Genomic DNA, 19,000 nt, shown 5'->3' with positions numbered 1-19,000 from the left:
GCCACAGCAGTGAGAGGCCCGCGTACCGCAAAAAAAAAAAAAAAAAAAAGAGCTTACCGCCTATGTTTTCTTCTAGGGGTTTTGCAGTTTCAGGTCTTACATTCAAGTTTTTAATTCATTTTGAATTAATTTTTGTGTATGATGTAAGATAGTGGTCCAGTTTCATTCATTTGCATGTGGCTTTCCAGTTTTCCCAACATCATTTATTGAACAGACTGTCCTTTCTCCATTGTATATTCTTGGTTATTTTGTTGCAGATTAATTGACCTTATATGCATGGGTTTATTTCTGGACTCTATTCTGTTCCATTGAGCTATGTCTCTGTTTTTTTGCCCATACCATATTATTTTATTACTGTAAGTCTGTAATGTTTTTTGAAATCAGTGAGCGTGATGCCTCCTGCTTTGTTCTTTCTCAAAATTGCTTTGGCTATTTGGGGTCTGACTTGTTTCTTAATGAAACTGCTTCCAAGCCTGTTGGATTCCACTGTGTTAAATTCCCTGAGTGGTGGCTGCAATCCTAGGTTTACTCTTCTGATGCTTTTCTGTCCTGTAAGCAGCCAAATAAAAGTGTAGTTGAACGTCTCATGTTTCTACTCCTTCTACCAGTATAAAAGTTCAGTGAGGGCCAGAAGAGGTGGAGGAGACTTCCTAAGAACAGGAGGATTGAGCTGAGCCTGGAAGAGTGGCCAGGTTTGAATGAATAGAAGACAACTGGGAGGGCATCCCAGGAGGGGAAACAGAATGGCTAAATGTGTGGAGACAGGAATAGCAAAATCTGGGAGTAACCAGATTAGCTGAAGAAGAAATCCTTGTTGGGTAGGAGTGGGAGATATAGATGAAAGGTAATGTGGGACCATTTTACAAAGGAGCTGGAATGCAAGGCTGAGGAATTGAGATGTACAAAGGCAATCAAAACTGAGAGTCTCCAGGCACACTCTCAAGCAAAGCTCCAGCCTCCTGCCAGCAAATATTCAGATGGCACAAGAGGGCTTCTTATTTACCCCTGGGGCCTTTATCATCCTCTTCCTGGCACATAGTCGACACTCAATAAGTGTATTTTTTCTCCCCTGCCTTGTCTATAGAGCATATGGTCAGGGTGAGGTCAATTTTCTCCTTCTAATTCCACAGACCACTTCTCATATAAATGCAAATCATTGAGAGGTGTGGAGGAAGTTCCTTAAGGCCTTTCACATTTTCTTTCCTTGGAGATAGCTTGTGAGGCTCCCAGGACCTCCATGAGGCCTACTGTATTTGATCATATTAACTTCAACACTAGGACAAGCCAAGATCTTATTGGTTTGTTGGTGTATTAATTTTCTATTGCTGCATAATAAATTACCACAAACTCAGAGACTTAAAACAACACCCATTTCACATTTCTCACTTCTATAAGTCAGAAGTCTGGCATAACATGACTGTGTTTTCTGCTCAGGGTATCACAAAGCTAACATCTAAGTGTTGTCTGTGCTGTGTTTCTAACTGGAGGTTCTGGAGAAAAATCCATTTCCAAGCTAAATCTTGTTGGCAAGATTCAGTTCCTTGCTCCTAGAAGCAAAGTCCTAGGTCCAACCTCTTAGGTCCTTCCATGTGGCCTCATCTACCTTCAGACTAGCCAGGGCATGCTGAATTCTTCTCTTTCTTTGTATCTCTTAACCTCCTCTTCTGCCACCAGACTAAGAAAACTGCTTCTTTAAATTGAAGTATAATTGATTGACTACAATGTTCTATTAGTTTCAGGTATCCAGCATAGTTATCCAACATTTATATACATATGAAATGATCACCACAATAAGTCTAGTTACTATCTATCAGCATTTAAAGATATTACAATGTTATTGACTATATTTTCTATTCTGTATATTACATACCTATGACTTATTTATTTTCTTTTATAACTGGAGCTTCGTGTCTCTTAAGCCCCTTTACTGGCAATATTTTTAGTGTCCATATTTCTAATAACACTTTATTCATGGCAATCAAGGTTTTCTCTATCATACTCCTTAAAATTCTTCCAGCCTTCACCCATTGCCTGATTCCAAAATTGTTCCCATATTTTTTGGTATTTACAGCAGCACACCACTTCCAGGTATCAAAATCTGTATTAGTTTTCTATTGCTGTATAACAAATTACCACAAACTTAGAAGCTTCAAACCACAATCATTTATTAGTTCAAAGTTCTTTAAGTTAGAAGTCTGGGCACAGTGCATCTGGGTTCTCTGCACAGAATATCCCAAGGCTGAAATCAAAGTGACGGTTATGGTGACTTCTCATCTGGAGGCTCTGGGGAAAAAAATCTACTCCAGCTTATTCTTGTTGTTGACAGAATTTAGTGTCTTGAAGTTATAGGACTAAGGGCCCCATTTCTTAGCTGAGTGTCAGTCATGGACTGCTTTCAGCTCCTAGAGGCCACCCACATTCCTTGCTACTTGGCCTCTTCCATCTTTAAGCTAGCAATAACACTTCAAGCCCTTCTCAGTCTCACCAGAGAATCTAATCAAATTCACAGTCCTCAGGAGTTATGCAGAGCATGTACATGATGGGGGTGGGAAATCTTGGGGGCTACCCTAGAATTCTGCCTACGCAGTGGGTTTACCTTGCTCTATAATTATGGGGTCATTCACTGGCTGGTTTTATAACCCCCTAACACTTGGTGAATTTGTCCCCAGTCTGTGAAAGTATCTGAAGTTCTGAGTTTATCCTTGTGACTTTCACTTTCCTTGTAGAGTTCTAGTCACTTTAGCTTCTCTAGGGCTGGAATCCCAGCCTGATACTGCTTTTGAGGTCTTGTAACTGAGGTCATTAAAGCCAGCTTTGCTTTATCAGCCAAACTAATTTTTACTTCTGGTTTATCTAATCCATGCTTTCCTTTCACCTCTCCCAGAACAAAAGATGTGGGACCTCCATGGGGCAGATATCCCTGATTTTCCCAAACCCAAGATATAGCAGGTACACCAGTGGATTTATTGATATTTTCTTAGCACTTCTAGAAAAACTACACAGTCATTTCTTTTGTTTTCTTTTTCCAGTCCAGCAGAACTGCAACTGAAAAAGGAGGTAAAATCTTTCTGGGTATGAACAAATGATTTCTGTCTTTCTTTCCAGTAATCGAAACACTGCACTCCTATTTTCTGCCCTCTCCAATGAACAATTGAAGTTTCATATACTGGGGAGGGACCGAGGAGGAAATGGTTAAAATACCAAATCTCTGTAAAGGCCATCTGTCAGACATTACTCCATCTTCAAAGAGGAAAAGGCAGGCAAGAGTTAATAGTGTATGATTTAGATTCTTATGGAATTAACAGAATATCAGGACTGGAAAAAAACCCATTGTGGGCTTTGTACATTGGTAGCCTCTTGGGTGAAATTAGGCCTGTGAATGTGTTTTGTTTGGCCAACCCAGTATTTTCTTTTAAATGTTTGAATCTGAAAGACTTTAAGTAGGGCACGCATGGTCCAGTTTTTGACACAGTCCTCACCACTCCTTAGTGTCTTATACCAGGGTTCATACATTTTCTTAAAGCCTGAGAAATAGAATGGAAAGATGAAAAATGTGGCCTCTGAAGCCAGACTGCTTGGGTGCAAGTTTGGCTCTTCTATTTGTGATTTTTTACTAAGTACTTTACTTTGGGCTTTAATTCCTGAATCGGTAAAAATGAAGTTAATAAAATAGCATGGTATTACTATGAGCTCTACCTCATAGAGCTGTTGCAAGTATTAAATGTAATAATACTCATTACGGGCTTAAAACAGTGCCTGGCAAATAGTAAGTGCTATAGAAGTATTAGTGCTGTTAAACCCCTGAAATCATTTCAGCTTGTGTCTCCTGATTTCAGTAAATTTTACCATTCCTGTATTTTACAGGTGAAGAAATTAAAGCCTGACAAGGTCAAAGGGTTACCCTGGTTGCCTGATGCCAAGGTCTAGGTACTTAGTCTCCGTTTATTGACAAAACTGTAATAATAATATTATAACAATAACTTACATAATATTTCTATGTACCTGGTGCTCTTCCAAGTACTTAATACATATTAACACTTTTAATCCCCATGGCAATACCAGGACATAGGTATTAATATTTGTTCTGTCTTAGTCAGTTCGGGCTTCAATAACAAAAATATCATAGACTGGGTGGCTTAATTAAACATTTATTTCTCCCAGTTCTGGAGGCTGGAGTTTCAAGATCAGAAACCTATTTAATTCCTGATGATGGCCCTCTTCCTGGTTTGCAAATGACCATCTTCTTGCTGTGTTCTCACATGGTAGAAAGCAGAGAGGGGAAGCAAGTTCTCTCACTTTTCTTCTTATGAGGGCACTGATCCCATCACGAGGCCTCCACCTTCATTACCTAATTACCTCCCCAAATCCCCATCTCCAAATAGCATCACAGTGCGATTAAGGTTCCAACATACGAATTTTGGGGGGACACAAACATTCAGTTCATAGCAAGCTCCATTTTTTACAGCTGCGAAAACCAAAGCATAGAAGACTTAACTACTTTCTAAAGTTATCAGGTTAAATTATGTTTTACCCAAGGAAGTTTAGTGTTTTCCTTGGTTTCCACACAGATGGGTTTAATATGGTGCATACCATAGTGGATATGGTCTGGGATTTGACGTGGGACAGTGTGAGCTCCCCTACTACCAAGCTATGAACTTGGAAAAGTCATTTAACCTCTCTGAGGCTCAATAAAAATAGTGATGAGAGATATATCCCAGGGTTGATGCATGGGTCAAATGAAGTGACGTGTGAAAAATCTCAGCACATAATTACATAGTTAAGCACTCAACAAAGGTATTCTTTTTTTTTCCAACTATGTACAAAAGCTGTGTTCCTGTATAGTGCTGTTTTTGTATATAAATCTCAATTGACCCCCAACAATGACCACCACCTAGAGCACATATTATTTTTAAATCTTCACACCACGGGTCTGGGCTACATTTTGGATTTGCTGTCTTTGGCATTTCTACTGGTGTGTTGTTTCTGTCAACAATATATTTTGGAATATCTCATAGTTATAGTTATTTTCTTCCCTTTGCTCCATATATCTATTGACTTAGGGGAATCCAGTACCCCTGTTCGGAAGACCTGGGTCCAAATCCCAACTCTTCCCTGTGTGACCTTGGGCCTGTTCTTTCTCTTCTCTGGACCTCAAATCTCATCTGAAAAATGAGAGAAGTTGGATTAAATCATCTCTAAGGACCTTTCAGCACCCAGCATTGGAGTTCTTTTGGGCTATGACAAGATTGTGGTCATTTTGGCAGTAGCTGTGGGCAACCTCTAGGTGAGGGAATGGAGGAATGTCCCAGCTCTGAACCTAGATAGCCTGTGACAAGTATGTGAGGATTTCTGCTAGGCCCACCAGTGCTCAGTAGAAAACATTTTAAAATGCCTCCAATCTTAAGCAGAACAATGTATCAATTTTGCTCATTAATGTTCTCTTTGGCTTTTTGTTCCCAGGGATAAATGTTGCTTGGTTTGGGAAGCAATGTCTTCTTTGATTAATAATTAACAACTGAGAAAGGAAAAGTGCCATTGAATTGCAGTCAAGTTAGCATTTCCCAAATCTTCCAGTGTGTTGCAGAGAGCCATATCTTGCCAGAAAACTTGTATGTGTTAAGCTTTGAATTGTGACAGAGACCCTTGCTTTACATTACTTGGCATTTCCAGATTTCAGTCTTCAGTTCTACCTACAGTACAGTCTACTTAGATTATGTCACTTTCTGTGTGATCTTGGATCAGTATCTTTCCCTCCCTAGGCCTCAGTTTCCTTCCCTGTACAATGGGAGTGGTTGGCCTAGAAAGCTAGGACCTAGATGGTAGGATTCCATGAATGATGATGATGCTGATGAGCTTACACTTATCTTGCATGTACTATGTGCCAGGCATAGTAAATGTGCCTCCTTATGTGGATTATCTCATTATAGTCTCATAACATTGCTATGAAGTAAGTACTATTTTATAGGCAAGAGTATCTAGGCAACAGAGAAGATAACTCCAAACAACCTGCTAGCTGGGCTTTATTAGCTCTATTCCACTGATGAGGAAACTAAAGTTCAGAGAAACTTAGTAGCTTATCCAATATCATTCAGATAGTAAGTGACAGAGTGAGATTTGAATGGTTTGTCTGCTTCCCACCTTCTGAACCACAGCAGATTCATAGGAAAAAGTGGACAGCTTCTCAGGGAGAGAACTTTGCAAAAAAACCTTGCTGGGATATGTAAGTTGAAGAAAAAAACCTCATCTCTTTATTTGGCAATCACATATAATATATTTATGTAATAACAGAGAGGCTCTGATTCCAAGACAATTTCCTCATGAAGCTGAGCACATCAGCATTCACATCCACAGACTGAGCCTGATTCACTTGAGCGTCTAATGTAAGGATGGAAGAGAGAGTGCTAAGTTAGGGTGGGGTATAGCACTTGTGTTGGCACCACTCATGGTGTGATTTCAGATGTCCAATCTATCCATTCCAACTGACAAATGCCTGAAATTCCTCCATTAAAAGCAACATCCTTCTAGCTTAAGGCTCTCCTCATTAAAATACAGCTTCCAAAGGAAAAAGTAATAACATAAATATTTGTCAAAGTGCAACCTGTTTTGGACATATGGGGTAGGGTAATATTACTAGGCATTAATAGTTAAAAAAAACAGGGGGTTCTTTGACCTTGAAAATTCGCAGTGTACTTTTTTTTTGGTGGTACGCGGGCCTCTCACTGTTGTGGCCTCTCCCCTTGCGGAGCACAGGCTCCGGACACGCAGGCTCAGCGGCCATGGCTCACAGGCCCAGCCACTCCGCGGCATGTGGGATCTTCCCAGACCGGGGCACGAACCCGTGTCCCCTGCATCGGAAGGCGGACTCTCAACCACTGCGCCACCAGGGAAGCCCCACAGTGTACATTTAAAACTCTGGGAAGTTCTGTGGCAGGGAAAGTGTTGATCTTTATTTAACTCACCATTTCCTAAACTTATTTGAAGATGAGACTTTGTCTACGGCCATACCACCCTGAATGCACCAGATCTCATCTGAAGATGAGACTTCTGTTTTTTTTTAACATAATAGCATTCCATGGAAGGAGTGTTGTCCAGAATAGACTTTGGGAAATGTGGTTTAAGCTGTTCTCAATGGTTTATACCTTAGCTGAAGAAACATTCGATAAGAGATTGGGAATAAAAAGTAATATGCCTGTGAAGTAGAGTGAGGGTGCCTGCTATTTATGATATTGTCTAGGGTGGGTCTTGGTGAAACAGAGTTATCCTTCCCCACATAGTTCCCAAATCTGTGTATTTATTGATCTTCACTTTCCACCCCTTTACTTCATTTATCCTTTCTCTCTCTCTCTCTTTTCCCACTCCTAGGAGTTTCAAATGAGAGAACAGAAATAATTTTTCCCCAGTTTTATTGAGATATAATCAACATACATCACAGTATAAGTTTAACGCATACAACGTAATGTTTTGACTTACATGCATTGTGAAATGATTACCACTATAAGTTTAGTTAGCATTCATTATCTCATATAGATACAATAAAAAGCAAAAGCAAAAAAGAAAAGAAAAAACACTTTTCCTTGTGATGAGAACTCAAGATTTACTCTGGTAACAATTTTCATATATATCATACAACAGTGTTAACTATAGTCATCAGGCTGGATGTTTGTACATTTTGACTGCCTTTCTCCTATTTCTCCTCTCCCCACCCTCTTCCTCTGGCAACCACAAATCTGATCCATTTTTCTATGAGTTTTGTTTGTTTTCAGATTCCACATATAAGTGAGATCACATGGTATTTGTCTTTCTCTGACTTATTTAACTTAGCATAATGCCCTAAGGTCCATCCATGTTGTTGCAAATGGCAGGATTTCCTTAATTTTAATGGCATATATATATATATATATATATATATATATATATATATATATATATATCACATCTTCTTTATCCATTCATCTGTCAATGGACACATAGGTTGTTTCCATGTCTTGGCTATTGTAAATAATGCTGCTATAAATATGGGGGTGCAGATATCTGTTCAAGTTAGTGATTTTGTTTCCTTTGGATATATTCCAAGAAGTGGAATTGCTGGATTATATGGTAGTTCTATTTTTAATTTTTTGTGGATTCTTCATACTGTTTTCCATAGAGGCTGTACCAGTTTACAGTCCTACCAACAGTGCATAAGAGTTCTCTTTACTCCACATGCTCGTCAGCATTTGTTATCTCTGGTCTTTTTGATGTTGACCATTCTAACAGGAGTGAGGTGATATCTCATTGTGATTTTTTTTTTTGCGGTACACGGGCTCTCACTGTTGTGACCTCTCCCCTTGCTGAGCACAGGCTCTGGACGCGCAGGCTCAGCGGCCATGGTTCATGGGCCTAGCTGCTCTGCGGCATGTGGAATCTTCCCGGACCGGGGCACGAACCCATGTCCCTTGCATCGGCAGGCGGACTCTCAACCACTGTGCCACCAGGGAAGCCCTCATTGTGATTTTGATTTGCATTTCCTTAATGACTAGTGATTATCTTGAGCATCTTTTCATGTACCTGTTGGCCTTTTGTATATCTTTTTTGGAGAGATGTCTATATATATTTGGAATATTAACCCCTTATCAGATATAGGGTTTGAAAATATTTTTCCCACTCTGTAGGTTGTCTTTTCACTTTGTCAATTGTTTCTTTTGCCGTGCAGAAGCTTTTTAGTTTGATGTAGTCCCACTTGTTTATTTTTTTAGTTTGTAGCTTGTGCTTTAGGTGTCATATCCAAGACCTATGTCAAGGACATTTTCTTCCAGGAGTTCCATGGTTTCAGGTCTTACATCTAAGTCTTTAATACATTTCGAGTTAATTTTTTGAGTGATGTAAGATAGGGGCTGAGAGAATTCCCTGGCAGTTCAATGGTTAAGATTCTGCACTTTCACTGCAGAGGGCCCGGGTTCAATCTCTGGTCAGGGATCCCACAAGCCGTGTGGTGCAGCCAATAATAATAATAATAATAAATTTCACTCTTAAAAAAATAGGGGCTGAGTTTCATTCTTTTACGTCTGATTCTTCCCGCACCATTTGTGGAAGACACTGTCTTCTCTCCATCGTGTATTCTTGGTTCCCTTGTCAAATATTTGTTGGCCATATATGCTTTGGTTTACTTCTAACCTCTTGGTTTTGTTTCATTGATCTATTTGTCTGTTTTTATGCCAGTAGCATACTATAGCTTTATAGTATAGTTTGAAATCAGCAAGAGTGATGCCTCCCACTTTGTTTTTATTTCTCAGGATTGTTTTGGATATTTGGGGTCTTTTGTGGTTCCATACAATTTTTAGAAGGGAGAGAGTGGCATGGACATATATACACTACCAAACGTAAAATAAATAGCTAGTGGGAAGCAGTGGCATAGCACAGGGAGATCAGCTTGGTGCTTTGTAACCACCTAGAGGGGTGGGCTAGGGAGGGTGGGAGGGAGGGAGATGCAAGAGAGAAGAGATATGGGAACATATGTATATGTATAACTGATTCACTTTGTTATAAAGCAGAAACTAACACACCATTGTAAAGCAATTATACTCCAATAAAGATGTAAACTAACTAACTAACTAAATAAATAAATAAGCTGGCTCCAAGGTAAAAAAAAAATTCTGTAAAAAATGTCATTGGAATCTTGATAGGGACTGTATTGAGTCTGTAAAAATAAATAACAAAAACCGTCTTTTAAAATGGAATTAGAAGGGACTTCCCTGGTGGTCCAGTGGTAAAGATTCTGCCTTCCAATGCAGGGAATGTGGGTTCGATCTCTGGTTGGGGAGGTAGGATCCCACATGCTGTGGGGCAACCACAACTACTTAGCTTGCGCGCCTCAAATAGAAAGTCCGTGTGCCACAAACCACAGAGTCCACATGCCCTGGAGTCCACGTATCACAACTAGAGAGAAGCCTATGTGCCACAACAAAGAGTCTGTGCCCTGCAACGAAAGATCCCGCGTGCTTCCTTGAAGATCTTGCTTGCCGCAACTAAGACCTGAGACAGCCAAATAAATAAATAAATATTTTTTTTTAAAAAAGGAATTGGAAGCCCTGATGGGAAAGTTCTCATGCACATATCACTTGTTGCAGCCTGCAAAACCAGCAGGAAGAAGGAAGATAAGAATTATTTTTAAAAGGTTTGTTTGTATAGAATGCTTTGTATAAAATTCTCTCAGTCTCAATTTCTTATTCCTGTTGATAAGAATGTTACTTTTCTTCTGATAAAAGTGAGGACATACTTCACATGGGAATTTAATCTCCCGCTCTTTTAAAAAAGGAAGGAAGATCCCTCCCTGCCCCAGCAGCAATGAGCTAACCACCACTTGCAGCCAATAAGAAACCGCCACAACCTTGAACTCTTGTTCTTTTTCAATTAATTTTTATTCAGAACCACCCTCCTCAGTTTCCTCCTAAAGCCTAATAAAAACTGATGTTCCCTTTGTCTCTTCAGACTTGGCTATGATTCACCATAGCTTGCCTGTCTCGAATTGCAATTGTCTGCTATTCCTGAATAGACAATTCTTTTTCTGGTAAAATAACTGGCTGTTTAATTTTTGAGTTTGGCATTAACTGGTGACCAGAAGTGGGGTCCAAAGAAGAACCCAGATGACCCTGAGGCTGGTGAACAAATAGGTACTGGTACTCACAGAGTCCACTGAGCACACTGCTTTCTCATCAACCCTGGAGTTTGAAGGTAAGTCTCTCCTGGATCATAGCTGTGCTCCTTTCCTGTTTTGAGCTCTCTGGCTTTATTTGGGATCTGTTTTTATGAAGATTCCTGGTAAGTCAACTATTCTGTTCAAAAGAGGGGAAAACGTGATTCCTGGTGTTTTAGAACAGCTGTTGGAAAACAGGGTCCCCTCATAATTAAGATGTTTTAGGGAATTCAAAGGCAAGATAGGTTCCACCTGGTCCTTGGACCATGGTCTTGTGCCCTTCTGGAAAAATGGGTGAACTTTTGAATAATTTGGAATTATAATGGTCATTCTGGGGAAACTTTGTTTTAATAAGTCCACCTTAAAGAGTGCCCTTAAAAGAGAAGATCCCAAATCTCTCAGACAATGGAATGCATTCTTTGATTAGTATGCAGAAACTTCTAAAAACAAAATGACTTACAGGATGCAAATTAAAAAAATTAGTAAAATCTTTGGCCATCTGAGCAAGTAACCTTAATTTACTCTGTCTGTCAGAAACACAGTTTGGATCTAACTACTCCTTTGCATTTTCTGCCTGAGACATGGCAAATTTTTAAAAAGCAAACCTTGTAAGATCTCTGAGTCTGTATATTATGTCTGTCTATATGTGTTTGCTATAAGTATATGATATTTTTATACCTCCTGGTGGTATTGTCAAAATTAATTTGTAAAGAGCTCTATTTAACTGACTTAAAGAAAAATTAAGTGTATATATATATATATATATATATATATATATATATATATATATATAAATCAAGTATACAATTAGATATATAAAAACTAACCCAAATATTCTTTGAGTTCACATGATCTGAGATAATTTTTAATAAATAAGAACTAGTTTAAATTTGTTGGTTTAATGAAAACAAGTATGTTTTCAGCATTATCAATATTGAATGAAATGCAAAGGTACAACTTTTTCTACCAGGGTTTTCTGATCAAATGAGCTCATGTTATTTCTGTTACAGAATTTGCCAACAACAACAAAAAAACAACTTAAGGTGATGGCTAGCTGTTTAATGTCTAATCAAAGCATAACTGTTAAAAATGTTTTAAATAAATGAAAATAAGATAAAAGTTTATGCTAAGTTAAACTAAATAATGGGTATTCATTAAATATCTAAATCCTTTCCAGATAAGATAAACATTAAATACTAAATATAAGTTTATCTACTTATAGCTTTTTAATTTTTACAGAGACAAAAATATTTGGGTCTACTGAAATTTATTATGAGGAAAAGTACACTTCTAAAAATTTTAAATGTATTTATAAAAATTTGCTAGTCTACTTCAGAATATGATAGTTCACAATTGCTTGCTTCCTAATATTCACTGGAAGGCAAAGATTACAGATGGTTGAAAGAAGGTTTGGAAGAGATGAAGTGCAGTGTAAGCCAGGGAATAGTGTTAGAACATTTGGAGTGATAATCATGAATTGACTCTGCATGAGCTATGCATTGGTGTTGAGAGGATACAATCAGGGCAGCAGGTACCCGTTTGGGGTGTGGGGGATGATGAGGCTACCATGAGAGCTTTCTCCTGCTGTGGAATGAGCAAACATGTTTGAAAGCCACTGCTCTTATGCCACAATGAGTTAACCTACAAAAGGGTTGTGCAGCCAGCTGAAAAGACAAAAAAACAGACCCTTTTTTGTCCGGTACATACACAGAGATAATTCCTTAAGGCCAGGCTATAATCGCTATTTGATAAGCTCAAACATCTTTGCCTTTGTCTTTTCAGATTTGTAGCCGGGCAGCAATTTTTGCTTAAAAGAGCCCCCTCCCCCATTTCTTATAACTACTTGCAAGACTGGGAACCCTGAAGGTGGTTTCCCAGATACTGATAGCTCTGACATCAGTTTAGAAGCTGTTGTCCCATATTTTAAATTTTTATTCTGCCTACTCAATTTACAGCAACCCTCTCCAGCAATAATGTGGGTAATGTGGTGCATAGGAACTTATGCTATCCTCTAAGAGTAAATCTGTAATTATTCTGTAACAAATGCCTTGCATAATTTCTTTTCTAGACAAGCTTTGTATGTTTTGGAAATCGAAAAAAATAACATTTTAATTAATAAAGTTGAAATTGTCAGCAAAAAAGGAGTCTTAAAATGTAGAAAACAGGGAATTCCCTGGTAGTACATGGGTAAGACTCTGTGCTCCCAATGCAGGGGACCTGGGTTCAATCCCTGGTCGGGGACTAGAGCCCACATGCCACAACTAAGAGTTCACAGGCCACAACTAAGAAGCCCATGCCACAACTAAAACCCAGCACAGCCAAAATAAATACATAAATATTAAAAAAATAGAAAACAGATTTGTAAAAGAACAAAGTTGTTGTTTTGCTTTTTGTTTTTTATAAAACTAATAAAATAATGATGGAAAGAAAATGACACTAGACGTGGATGGATCTAGAGACTGTCATACAGAGTGAAGTAAGTCAGAAAGAGTAAAACAAATATCATATATTGACACATATATGTGGAACCTCGAAAAATGGTATAGATGAACTTGTTTGCAGGGCAGAAATAGAGACACAGATGTAGAGAACAAATGTATGGACACCAAGGGGGGAAAGTGGCAGGGGTGGTGGTGGTGGTGGGATGAATTGGGAGATTGGAATTGACATATATACACTAATATGTATAAAATAGATAACTAATAAGAACCTGCTGTATAAAAAAATAAATAAAATAAAATTCAAAAATAAAAAAAATATACTATAAAAAGTGGACTATGTTTTTGGTAAAAGAAGGTATGAAAAAATAAAGATGCATTTTTGCTAAGATGCATTATTTTTGTCCTAAAGTAAAATGATTGTTCCAGAATAAGAAAGGAAAAAGATTGTACAATGTCTAAATGGATATAGGAAAGTTGTAGAAGGTTTGTGGAAAAGATATATCAGAAAAGTAATTTTATGTGTGATCAAGTTTGAATGACTATTATAAGGGTTTTAAAATTAAGCTTCAATATCAGTAGTCTACTTATGTAAAAATGGAACTTATTTTTTTTCCTCTGTTAAAAGGACAAAGTTTGGTTGGACTATTGGTCAGCTCCTGATAAGTGATTATGAAAGTTTTTTCCTAACCCTTTTAGGTAATCTGCTTGAAAGCAAAGATTTTGTTTCACACTGTCTACACAGTGTCTTTGATTACTTAAGAAAACCTAATCCTCTCATTTTTAAAAGAGGTTAGTTTTGCTCAGAACTATGTAACCTGTATTTGCCTGTGAAGTGCTTAATTGTTACCTTGGTTCACTAGATAACTATGTATTTTTTCACAGTGACCTATGATCTTATTTAACCAAGGGTTTTGAAATCTTTAGATATTTTTTACAAACTCCCCCACCAAAATCAAACTCTAAATGTAGTCTTTTTGACCTCAAACAAACGTTGGGATTTTTGAGAGGTCCCAGGGAACATCTCAAAAGATTTGTTCTCTCTACTTATAAAGAAATATATTATACTAATTAGGCTTATTTGATATGTTAAATTATGGGGAAATCATTGTCAAATAAGTGATGCTAGTTGTTGATGGGATTATGTTTATGCAGGTATGTTATTAACATGAATATTCCAGAAATTATATGAAATTCCTAGAGATCTGATATGTCCTGGCATGTTATCACTTGTAATTCTAGTTATTATCTTGGAATGTTATGTGTCACAGAAATAACCAAATTTTTTTGGCAATTGTAACTTTAAGCAGTTCTTTAAGCATGGACATTTTTAAGTCTTTTGTCATTTACAGCTATTGTTTTACTCTGATGCATTTATAAAAGTGTTCCTATGAAAAGCTTGGAGGTAGGATCGGATGGTGGAGTAGGAAGATGCTGAGCTCACCTCCTCCCACAAACACACCAAAATTACAGCTCTGTGAAAAACATATAGAAAAACTCTCTCTGAGAATGACCTGAAGACTAGCAGGATGGCTCTTCTACGACTAAGGATATAAAGAAGAAAACGTATCAAGACAGGTAAGAGGGGAAGATAAGTGATCCAGTCACAACCCATACCCCTTGTGGGCAAACAAGAAGAGGAAGGGGATATGACAAATTCGGAGATCCCCCCTATGGAGTGAGGAATTTGAGCCCCACATTGGGCACCCCAGCCCTGAGGTCCTCCACCAGGAAGATAAAACCCTATAACTGGTTTTGAAAACCAGTAGACCTGATGACTGGGAGAACTGGAGGACTCTAGGAAACAATGACTCTGCTGCTAAAGGGTGCATGAACAAACTTACTTATTCCCAGTCCCAGCACAGAAGCTCAGATTGCAAAGTTCCTCGTGCTTAAAGTGGTCTGCCAAAACTAACTCAGCATGCCCACCAGCCTGTACTGGGCTCTGGATGGCCACTAGCAAACCAGGTGGCCACCAGCTAACCCCAGGAGAAACTGTACCTTGAACAAGGCTCTGGCTTTAACCTTTCAAAGTCCACTCACAACCCCTGCTGAGGCAGCAGATTCCAGGGTGCCCTTGGAAAAGCCCCACCTCACATGAGACTCCAGTTTTAGCCCATGCAGCTCCAGTACCACCCCTCCATGAAGGCAGCAGCCACCAGCGCACCCCAGAAAAAGCCTTGGCCCACACTTGCTTCAGATCAACCTCTCTCACCAAAGCCACTGGGCACAAGCAGACTGCAAAGGGATGCTCCCACACAAGGACATGCCTTCAAGAACAGGATAAGTCACTGTTTCACTAATTTCATAGACACAAACAAAAAGTCAAACAAAATGAGAAAATAGAGGTATATGTTCCAAAAAAAAAGAATATAAAATCTCAGGGAAAAACTCTAATGAAAAAGATGTAAGTATTTTACCTGATAAAGAGTTCAAAGTAATTGTCATAAATATGCTCACTGAACTCAGGGAATAAAATAGAAGAACACAGTGAGAACTTCAACAAATAATTAGAAAATATAATATCAGAAAATATAAAATCAAAGTTGAAGAATATAACAACTGAACTGAAAAATACACTAGAAGGAATCAAAACATATTGAATGATATAGAAGAATGAATAAGTGACCTGGAGACAGAATAGTAGAAATCACCAAATAAGAAAAACAAAAATATATTTTTTAATGAGGATAGTTTAAGGGAACTCTGGGAAAACATCGAGTGTACTAACATTAGCATTATAGGGGTCCTAGGAGAAGAGGAAAATGGGAGTAGCAAATGTATTTGATAAAATAATGGCCCAAAACTTCCCTAACCTAAAGAAGGAAACAAATATCCAGGTACAGGAAGCATAGAGAATCTCAAAGAAAATGAACTCAAAGAGATCCACACAAAAACATAGCATAATTAAAATGGCACAAAGTAAAAGTGGGAATTTTAAAAGCAGCAAGATAAAAAGAATCACAAACAAGGAAACTTCCATCACAAAATCAGCTGATTGTTCAGCAGAAACTTTGCAGGCCAGAAGGGAGTTGTGTGATATATTTAAAGTGCTGAAGGAAAAAAAACCTACAACCAAGGATCCTATGCCCAACAAGGCAATCATTCAGAATGGAAGGAGAGATACAGAGTTTCTCAGACAAGCAGAAACCAAGAGTTCATCACCACTGAACCAGTCTTACAAGAAATGTTAAAGGATCTTCTTTAAGCAAAAAATAAAAGGCCATGACAAGAAATAAGAAAATATATAAAGGAAAAAATCTCACTCCTAAAGGCAAATATAGTAAAGGAAGTGGAACAAACACTTAAAAAATTTATTACAAACGATGAAAAACAAAAATTGTAAAATCAGCTATAACTACTAACAGTTATTACAGTTAAGGAACTCATGTAAAGATGTAAAATATGACATCAAAAACATGAAATGTTGGGGGGAAATAAAATGTAGAGCTTTCAGAATGTTTTGGAACTTACATGACTATCAGTTTAAAACATCTATCTATCTATCTATCTATCATCTATCTATCAATCAATCTATCATCTATCTATCTATCATCTGTCTACCTATCATCTATCTATTAATCTATCTATCATCTATCTATCTATCAATCATCTATCAATCAATCTATCATCTATCTATCCATCAATCTATCATCTATCTATCATCTATCTATCTATCTATCTATCTATCTATCATCTATCTATCAATCATCTGTCTATCTATCATCTATCTATCAATCTATCTATCATCTATTTATCTATCAATCTATCATCTGTCTATCTATCCATCTATCATCTATCTATCATCTATCTATCTATCAATCTATCTATCAGTCTATCATCTATCATCTATCTATCAATCAATCAATCTATCTATCATTTATCTATCTATCATCTATCTAGCTATCTATCATCTATCTATCATCTGTCTATCTATCAATCAATCTATCTATCAATCTATCATCTATCTATCTATCATCTATCTATCTATCTCATGGTAGTCATGAACCAAAAACCTACAAAAGAGACACAGAAAACAAACAGAAAGGAACCCAAACAGAACACTAAAGAAAAGTATCAAACCAAAAAGGAAGAAACTAAAAGAAGAAAAGAACAAGCAAAAAAAAACAACCAGGAAACAAGTAACAGAATGGCAATAAAAGCATACCTATCAATAATCACTTTAAAATAAGTGGACTAAGTACTCTGTTCAAAAGAGGGGCTGAATGGATAAAAAACAAGACTCATTTATATGCTGCCTACAAGAAACTCACTTCAGTGTTAAAGACACACAGACAATGAAAGTAGAAAGGATAAAAAAAGAATATTCCATGCAAGCAGAAATGAAAAGAAAACTGAGGTAGCAATAATCGTCAGACAAAATAAACTTTAAAACAAAGGCTATAACAAATGACAAAGAAGGGCATTATGTAATGATAAAGGGGTCAATATAAAAAGAGGATATAACATACATAAACATATATGCATCTAATGTAGGAACATCTAAACATATAAAATAAATATTAACACACATAAAAGGAGAATTTGAAGGTAGTATAATAACAGTAGGGGACTTGAATACCCCATGTACATCAATGGATAGATCAGACAGAAAATTAATAAGAAAACAGTGGTCTCAACACACATATGGATACCAAGGGGGAAAGGATGGGTGGGATGAATTGGGAAATTGAGATTTACATATATACACTACTATGTATAAAATAGATAACTAATGAGAACCTAACTGTATAGCACAGGGAACTCTATTCAGTGCTCTGTGTTGACCTAAATGAGAAGGAAATCCAAAAAGTAAGGGATATATGTATATGTATAGCTGCTTCACTTTGCTGTACAATGGAAACTAACACAACATTGTAAAGCAACTATACTCCAATAAAAATAAATTAAAAAAAGAAAACAGTGGTCTCAAGTGATACTTTAGACCAAATAGACTTAATAGATATCTACAGAACATTCCTTCCAAAAACAACAGAATACACATTCTTTTAAAGTGTACATGTACTGTTCTCCAGGATAGATAATATACTAGGCTGCAAAACAAGTCTCAGTAAATTTAAGAAGATTGAAATCATATCAAGCATCTTTTCTGGCAAAAAGAGTGTGAAACTAGAAATCAATTATAGGAAAAAACTGGAAAAATCACAGATATATTGAGGCTAAACAACAATGGCTACCAAAAATCCAAGGGGTCAATGAAGAAATCAATACAGAAATCAAAAAGTACCCTGAGACAAATGAAAATAGAAATAAAACTTTCAAAAATCTATGGAACACAGCAAAAGCATTTCTAAGAGAGAAATTTTTAGTGATATAGGTCTACCACAAGAAAGAAGAAAAATCTCTAATAAACAGCCTATTTTTTTTACCTAAAGTAAATAGAAAAAAAGAAGAAGAAAGCAAAGCACAAAATCAGCAGAAGGAAATAATAAAGGTGAGAGCTGAAATCAATAAAATAGAGACAAAAAATAGAAAAGATCAATGAAACAAAGAGCTGGTTCACTGAATAGATAAACAAAATTAATAATCCTTTACTTAGACTCATCAAGAAACAAAGAGAGAGCCTAAGTAAATAAAATTAGAAATGAAAGAGAAGTTACAACTGGTATCACAGCAATACAAAGAATCATAATGGAATACTATGAAGGTTATATGCCAACAGATTGGACAACCTAGAAGAAATGAATAAATTCCAAGAAACATACAATCTTCCAACCCTGAATCAGGAAGAAATAGTAAATCTGAACAGACCTATTACTAGTAATGAAATTAAATCAGTAGTCAAAATACTCCCAACAAATAAAAATCAGGAACAAGATGGCTTCACAGGGGGAATTCTACCATATGAATTAAAGAAGAGTTAATGCCT

The sequence above is a fragment of the Tursiops truncatus genome, chromosome X, assembly GCF_011762595.2.
Source record: "Tursiops truncatus isolate mTurTru1 chromosome X, mTurTru1.mat.Y, whole genome shotgun sequence".
NCBI lineage: Eukaryota > Metazoa > Chordata > Mammalia > Artiodactyla > Delphinidae > Tursiops > Tursiops truncatus.
Note: the sequence above shows the minus strand (reverse complement) of the source record.